General features: G+C 45.3%; 1 long non-coding RNA gene across 1 annotated transcript; it reads right to left on the bottom strand.

Moving 5' to 3' along the window:
• Positions 1-1,545: 1,545 nt before the first annotated feature.
• On the bottom strand, positions 1,546-4,982 carry LOC135909938 (uncharacterized). Its single transcript, XR_010566857.1, has 3 exons — positions 4,490-4,982; positions 3,735-3,824; positions 1,546-2,692 (listed from the first exon to the last, which is right to left on the bottom strand). It is a non-coding gene; the product is annotated as an uncharacterized lncRNA (long non-coding RNA).
• Between the last annotated feature and the right edge of the window lie 2,721 nt (positions 4,983-7,703).

Genomic DNA, 7,703 nt, shown 5'->3' with positions numbered 1-7,703 from the left:
TCCCCATTTTTTGCGTTTTCCTCTCTGTCATGTTTCTAACCTGTATTCCCCATCCCCAGTGTAGGGTAGCAAACCGGAGACTCATATCTGGTTAACCTCCCTGCCTTTCCTTTTCATTCTCTCTCTCTCTTGCAGTACCGCTCTTTGTGTAACGTATTTCGTGCACTCGAGAAGATCTTGTTGTCGACACCCTTCGGCTTGTAATTTTATTCTCCTACAACATAAGTGCAAGGCATCTGTGCGAAAACTTTTTCTGTTCAAGATGCGCGAGCCAGTATGCCATGCCTCGTGGTTATTTTGCTTCGGCAAGAAGTAGGCAGACAAATGTGCTTCATTCCCTGTTTTTATTAGCAAGCTATCGCAAAGCAGGGCAAAAATGCAGAGTACAGTAATGTAGAGCAGAGTATCTCATTAGTCAGTACAAATGGGCGCATTCTGTACTAGAATCATACGTACGTAAGACTGCTTCCTACAATTTCCTACAGAGACCATGTTCTTTGCTACAAAATTGCTACAGAGACCATGTTTGTTTGTTGTGCACAACACAACTCTACCAAAGCAGTTTTTGTCCCAACAGTTATTTGTGAATAATAAAAACATTATCAAGAGGAACATATTCACATTTTTCGCATACCAGTAACAGGAACTTCTTTTTTCCATGGAGCTGTTAGAACCTCTCTGGGTTTCTCTTGACGTTCGCAGCTTGGCCGAGCTGGGGGGGGGGGGAGAGAGCTAAGAGAAAGTGAAAGCAGAGTACAGATATAGCATCGCACAGCATAGCGACGTGGCGAGGGTGGGTAGGTGGAGCCTAGCGGGGTAGGAGCGCTGCGGCGGTGACACAGGTTGTGGGATGTCATTTTTCTCCGATAAAAATCCGCGTGCTCGCTTCGGCTGTCCTCTTTCTCGCAATGGAAAGAAACTTATGCGTGGCTCTGCTATCGCAAACATGAGACACCACCGGAGCTGGGGGAAGCTCAGCAAAGGTTAGACTAAGTGTGTGGTTTTGCACTACTTTACTGGCCTTCCACCAGCACCACTGGTCTCTGGTGTCGGAGATAGCAGAGCCACGCATAAATTTTATTCCACACAACGGATATACTTGCTAGTCCAAACAACATGCTATACCTACTCAATTTTCTGCATAGCTCTCCTTGTACCAATAAATATCCATCAAATTATATTGAAAATGTCTGTAGCATTTTTCATATGTGGTTTTGTTTCGCAATACACCATGCAAGGCCATTAGAGTTTCATTCAGATCTATACAATTGCGAACACGGTATGAATACGAAATTCATCGCTCGGATATTGCAGATGTTTCTTAAAATTTGTAATGCTCTTGATTGGTTCTGTCGTCATCTAGGCATAAATGAAGCAGTTACCAGACAATAAGAACAAAAAGCTCTAAGTTTTTTTGTTGCGAAGTAGTAAATGCAGGAGGAGCATGTGTAAATCGGCGGTTGATCGTCAGTAGAGGTTGGGCAAGGAGAGAGTGATGCACAAAGGTATTTTGTTGAACACGTAGCTTCGGGACATGGAGAAATATTTTCTAAAAGCAACGCAAGTCGGCTGCATTCAATGCGTCAGGGCAACCTGCTCAGAACGACATCTATTTTGAATGGTTTTCAATACCTTCCTCTAATAGACTCTCTTTAACAGCGTCTATAGGCTCAGTTTCGTGCGTCTTGTTTGAAGTATAGGACAGGTGTTAGAGCTACGTTACAAGTTTCAACATTCGCTGGAGGTCCTCCGTCATGACAGTTTCGGTGTCCACACAATAAGGAGCGGAAAGTATTTAAACTTTTCTAGAACACTCGCTTCTGGCACAGCATATTTTCTCTGCTTATTAAGCTTATTCGTGACCTTGCGAAAGGAGACCCCCTCCTCCCATTTTTGCTGTAATAATGAAACCACTGAAGTCAAGGGCGTCGAGGAACAGCAGTACTTGCACAACTTTACTGAAATGAGCTCAAGGAGATTCTAGCATCCGATGATCCGTGCATGGCAGCTGCGTAATAATCTTCAAAGAGGAGGGTGCAAGTGTGGGAGCAATGATTGTCTGCAGAAAGTATACGCTGCACGATGTATATGCAAATGTTGAAATATGCTGAAATATTTTCTAAAGATGGGCTAATTAGGAGACCGCTCTGAGAGCTATCGGACTTACACAAAGAATAAAATATCATTAACGAAACTTTTCTTAATTTTCAAGCTTTTGGAAGCTTTCTTTTTGCAGCGGGTTTTCTCTCGCGCTGTTTTTTTGAGATCCAGATTGATGTAGTTTAGGTGCAGCGTAAGCCACGCATAGCAAAAATGCTGCAGCAGGTCTATGCGAGACTTATTAGAGCAAAATAGTTCTTATTGTAGGCTGCTGTTTAGCTTATCTTTCAGTACAGTGGACACACCGCACAACTGCGCGACCGCACCAACGTGGTCCGGATAACATTTCCCCCTATATTTGCCTTCCTCTTGCGATAATGGAGCGTCTCCTGGCGCTGCAAGAGTTGGTAGAACTCTTGGCTCACGTAATGCGTCAACTTCTCTAGTGCTTCCTTCGTGGTAATCTTTCGGCAGCTCTTTAACTTCGCTGACTTGCGATACTTTTGTGTATCATCTCTTAGTCGATCGATGACGCCCGCGGTCTCTGGCGAGTATATTTTCCGCTTTCAGCCTGGCTTCGGCAACGCAGAACCTGTAAAGACAGACCCATCATCACAACATATTGTCAGTCTAGTTGGCAAATTTTCGCCGAAGTTTCACGTTGTGTAAAGGAACATTACACACAGGCAAGCAAGACAAGCTCAGCGCCGTGTTATGCTTGAGTGTCATGTTCCACTGTCAAGAGAATTGCATTGGCATCACATGTGTGCCATATATGACATCGCCTCACCTTTATGGAAACACAACATGAAAAGCCCGTTCATCATCAAATTTCTAGTGCATGTGACAAAAACGGAACTGTTTTCCTAAAATAGTACTTTTAATCTATGAAGATTAGTTCTGATTATATTTGTATGTAGTATTTCAAGTAGGAATACGCCCCCAAAATTAATTAGGGTAAGTTTCAAGTTTTAGTGCAGATATATATTCATGTAGTATGTTATGCATTGCTGGTTCCTGAATAGCTGGCTGAGGATCAGTTTTTAGAGCTAGTTTTATAGATCGATGAAAGTTTTGATTGATCTTCTTAACGATGAGGTATTTCCACGTTTTATTAGGCTTTATTTTTCTGCAAAATACCCATAAGAGCAAAACTAATTTCCAATAGTTTAAAGCTGCTGGGAAACTGATCATTGGAATTTTTGCTCCGGAAGAATTTCTGCTGTAAAGCGGCAAACCAAGCTTAGGGAGAAGAGGGCAGCGCGCAGCAATAACTGGCTTCGCCGTGTCGTATGCTGCCGCGCCAAGCGAGGCGGGTCATATTACGAATATAAGTTCGCTAATTATCGGCAAAAACTGCTCGGGTTTCTAGTTTAGCCTATAATGGGGAACATCGCGCACCTCAGGCGAGCGAGCGGTAACGAGAAACTGACAAGCGCGCGGTTTCTTGGCGCACGCGGAGCAAATTTCGCTGCGTGACGTCACATGGCGCCCGGCGCCATAGCATACGACGAGAAAAAGACAGCGCTCGCCGTGATCACGGCACTTGCGCCGTCCCCTGTCAAGTGGCTTTCGTACGAAAGTAATGAACTACAGAAGCAACAGATTGGCAACCACTAATAACTTTTCCTTACCTTCATCGATCAGGGACCACTCTTTCACTCCTGCAGTTGGCACAGCCGACCACGACAGGGTCGGCGTATAGTCCCTTGCTCTGAAATGGTCTGAGCCGAGGCCGTAGCCGTTGTACATCTGCTCCCATGTCAGCCCCGCTAGCACTCCCCATTTAGAGTCATTTCGCCGTGTGTCAATAGGAAAAATCGGCAAAATGCCGCGTGGTCGTGATTAAGGAACACTTAAAAGCGAAACCATGTATAAGAGTGCGAAGAAGCGACTAAAATATTCCGCCCTTCTAGGCACAGGTTGAAAAGAGAAGCGAACCTGTGTCGTCACATAGGTAACTAGAATTTCTTCTTGTAATTCAAAGTGCAAACGACGACTGCTATGTATTTGATTTTTATTTTTACTTCTGCCGTGTTCACGACCATTCAAAGGTGGTAATGCAGTAACAAAAAGCGATGACCGGAATGCTCTCCAGCGGAACCAGATTGTACAATAAGCATTCGAATACTTATGGCAGATATAATTTGCGAGTTCTCTACTCTTGGAAAAAATAAAGGGCAACCGCTAATACATACCGAAGCGAAATTTCCGCCTGCGCATCAGATAGCATCAATCACCCAATTAGCTTCAGTTTCTTACACCGCAGAAAAATGCGCCGCCACAGACCAAAAAAGACATTCACTTGCAAACAAGCGCGAAAGATCTTTCGTTTCGTCCTATAGCTGCAGAAAGAAAGTTTTTCCTATAGCAGAAAAAGTGTGCTTACCTCTCTTCCAGTGGGAAACGGAAAAATTTCGCCCTTCTGTTGCTCCCCGAGCTGCCACATCACGCAGCCGCGCAGCAAGCCTTGTATCCTTTCCTCCGTTTTTCCGACATTGCCGGAACATTCACAGGCACAGAAGGAAAGTTTTAAACTGCAGAACATACGAAAAAAAAAAGTAATGACAACCATTCCACTCTGTGAAGGTGGAATGGCAGCGAAGGGTGACGACAGTCGAACCTCTGAAACGAAAAGCAAACTGCTTTCGCTGCCATTCCATCTTCACAAAGCGGAATGGTTGTAATTTTTTTTTTTGCGTTGCGAGTCTGGCGTCATTGCTCGTTCGGAGGTGGCCGGGCTCGCGATTGTCGTTTTCGTTCAGCATGGCCGGAACGTTCTCCGTCGGTGATCGTTTCGCGCCGGCGCCGTTTACATTCTCGTTGCTCTTCCCTCCGGCTCTCCTGGTACGTATGTTGTTCTTCCTGTGTGTGAACTACAAGTGTCCGCCTCATCGATAACGCAGCTGTTTTTAGCGCCGATACCTCTCCTGCTTATATACTGCGGTAGCGCTGACGTCACGCTATTGTTCACGGGGAGCGTGCTGATCTGTTCCGAATTTTGACGTCTGCGCCGCCGCACTGCACCTGTACGTGATCAGACACAAAGCAAACAATGAAACCCATTATGGATGGGCTTGTTAGAAATCGCTAAGTCCGTTTCTCTTGCCAGACGCCAGAAATACTGTGGAAGGTTAGTCATACCCAGCTTTCGCTGCAAAAACTTGCACGTGCAGAGAAAGCGACAGGAGCAGACGAAGAGAATGGCAGCCGATGCGACAAGAGTGAAAGCGCCGCCCCTTGGCGCAACAAATGAAGGGAACAAATAAAGATATTTGATGGCGAAGAAGAAATTTGCCAAACGCACATTTTATTTCTACACGTAATTGCATCACTTCAATTTATTGTTATGTAGTTTGAAAAGTTAGTGCTACATACGCAAACGTTACTGAATTTTCCTTTGGTTACCAGTGTCATGGCGACGCTTTATTGCCAATACCGAAACTGCAGTCCCACTGTCCAAACACTGCCGATGTCGTCTGTTATGCTGCGTTGTTGTTGGAGTGACCCGTACACGGGATCAGTCAAGTCGAGAGCAGAAGAAAAAGTCGGTTTACTTAAGATTCACACATTCAGGACGTGTTAAAAGATCCCTCACCAGGTCTGGCCATTTTGAGCTGATAATCGCAGAGCATACATTGCGCGCTAACTATCGTGTCTGCAAAGTATTACACCGCTACGCGCCGCGGAAAGGGCTGACATTTCAAACCGAACGCCGTTTTGGCTTCTCCTTGCGGCCGCCGCGCTCCAAGCCGGACGGTGACGTATCGCGTCCCTGCGCCTACGTAGTTGTGTCCGCAGGGCGACGTCGCTCGTGTGACACGTGACTTCGAGAAATATTGAAGGCAGCATCTGTTATTTGTGTGATCTGTTGCTTGTTTGACGAACTGAAGTTTAGCGAAACAATAAAACACACAAACAGAATGTCTGCGTGTTTTTTGTTTTACTTTACACCGAAGCAAGAGAGGTGTACTTCCGCTTTGTTCTGTGTCCATTTACGCTGACCTTTTCTATCCACTCCCAGTCTGCTTACTTTAAGGAGGTCTAGACTGTCGAAGAAAAAATCTTGTTGCTGATCCTGCTGCTGTAGATCCTCAAGGAGTCGTATGTGCTAGCGGAATGTGTTGCTGCCTCGTTGGCCTTGCAAACATGCTAGCGAAATGCCCTAATGTGCTTAAGTTATAATAGTCAGCCCCATAGGCAGGACATTCGCACGGTCTGCACGTTGTTCCACAGCGGAAGCATTGTTCTTGCGGTTTCACCTGCGGTTTCAGTTGCTGGTGGCTCAATGTTACTAGTTGTTGCGAGCTCCAATTTTTTTGCTTTTGCTGGCTCCAATTTTTTTGTATGGCTCCTACTTCAAGCTTCCGATTTTCAAGCGCGTTTACGTGCCTCTTGGAAATTTCCGCTGCCTTGTACGTAGTTATTGCACGTAGCTGAGATTTCAAAGCGGAAGGAAAAGGTCATCAGTTCCCCTTGGGTCGTCTTATCTGAGAAAGAAAAAAAAAGGCTTTTATGTATCTGAACGTGCCAATGTCAGATGGTGTGCTTTACTCGCTTTCTTCTTCCTTTTCTTGCTTTTTCCCTTTTATTTATTTTTTGTGCAGTATGAAGGCGTCTGGAGTATAACTTTTCGTGCAGCATGATGGCTGTTGGCTCATATAAGAAGTCAAAAACCTGTGCCGTTCCCTTCATTGAAGTGCTCCACGCACGCATCCGAACGCGCATTTATGTATGCTTATTCTGCAATAAACTGACAGTTGCAGTACAGTCCTCGTGTTTGTTCATTCTGCGTTATGTCCCAGTTTCGAAATGCGCTGCCATATTCCATCGTGATCAACCAACTAGCCCACCATTACGTCTTAACCGATGGAATTTTTTTTCTGTTACTGGGGTATGATGTGGAAAGGTTGGAAGCCTGTGCTTGCTGTTGCTCCTTTTCACTTTTACATAGGCTAAGGTGCTATGAGTGATGAAAATGCCGCATATATGTGCGAGGTTGAAAAACGAAATAAAATTCAAACGCAGCAGCAGCCAGCAGAGGCAAGCCAACCCCCAACTTCGAGAGTAGAAGGCCGAGCAGAGACGTCGACGCAGAGAGATTCCTCCCACGGAGGGTGCCGATGGACGGTTGGGGAGAAGACAATTCCTCGACCGAGAGTGCGGCCACAGCTGCAAGGTGTGTGATAGACTGAGGTTTGATCGCAACCTTGCGCAACTGAAGAGTGTGCGCAATCCGGAACCGAAGCTCGAATCTAGCAAAACGACGACAACGAGACACAAGACTTTCATGAAAATCGCGCTAAACACGAGTTAAAACTTGAGAAAACGACCACGAGCTTGGCTGTTTTGACAGCTTTCACTGCGTGGAACTGGCTTTACTTTTTTTTTTCAGTAGGCATGTTATGCGGCTAATTGTTTCGGTTAACGTGCGCTTCCGAAACTTTTTAAGCTTGTCGCAAACCGTACGTCGTCCCGATACCATTGTTACAAGTATTGACGAGCAAACGCAACTCCCGATTGTTGCGGCTCCAAAAGACGGTGTAATTGAAAAGAAAAATAACAGACTGAAATAAATTTTTAATAAATAGCCGGAATGTGCA

This window comes from Dermacentor albipictus, chromosome 1 (genome assembly GCF_038994185.2).
Source record: "Dermacentor albipictus isolate Rhodes 1998 colony chromosome 1, USDA_Dalb.pri_finalv2, whole genome shotgun sequence".
Taxonomy (NCBI): domain Eukaryota; kingdom Metazoa; phylum Arthropoda; class Arachnida; order Ixodida; family Ixodidae; genus Dermacentor; species Dermacentor albipictus.
The sequence above is the reverse complement of the archived record's forward strand: the minus strand, read 5'-3'. Positions and strand labels throughout refer to the sequence as shown.